This window comes from Etheostoma spectabile, unplaced genomic scaffold, assembly GCF_008692095.1.
Source record: "Etheostoma spectabile isolate EspeVRDwgs_2016 unplaced genomic scaffold, UIUC_Espe_1.0 scaffold383, whole genome shotgun sequence".
Classification (NCBI taxonomy): domain Eukaryota; kingdom Metazoa; phylum Chordata; class Actinopteri; order Perciformes; family Percidae; genus Etheostoma; species Etheostoma spectabile.
In genome coordinates this window covers 156302-156624 of record NW_022605597.1, presented here as the reverse complement: position 1 = coordinate 156624, position 323 = coordinate 156302, and positions in this window count along the sequence as shown.

Here is a 323-nt window from a genome sequence, read left to right as displayed (position 1 = left end):
GGACATGAAGACGCACAGGAGACAACATGAGGACAACCATGAAGAAACATGAGAGACAACATGCGGACAACATGAAGGAACATGAGGACAACATGAGGACAACATGAGGACAAATGAAGACACATGAAGACAACATGAGGGACAACATGAAGACAACATGAGGCAACATGAAGACAACCGAGGCACAACATAAAGACAAATGCAATGAGGCGCAAACATGAGGAAACAGACACTTGGCAACATGAGACAGGTCAACATAAAGGACACTATGAGGGAAACAGAAGCAACAGTAAAATGAGGACAACATGAGGGCAACAAAAGAA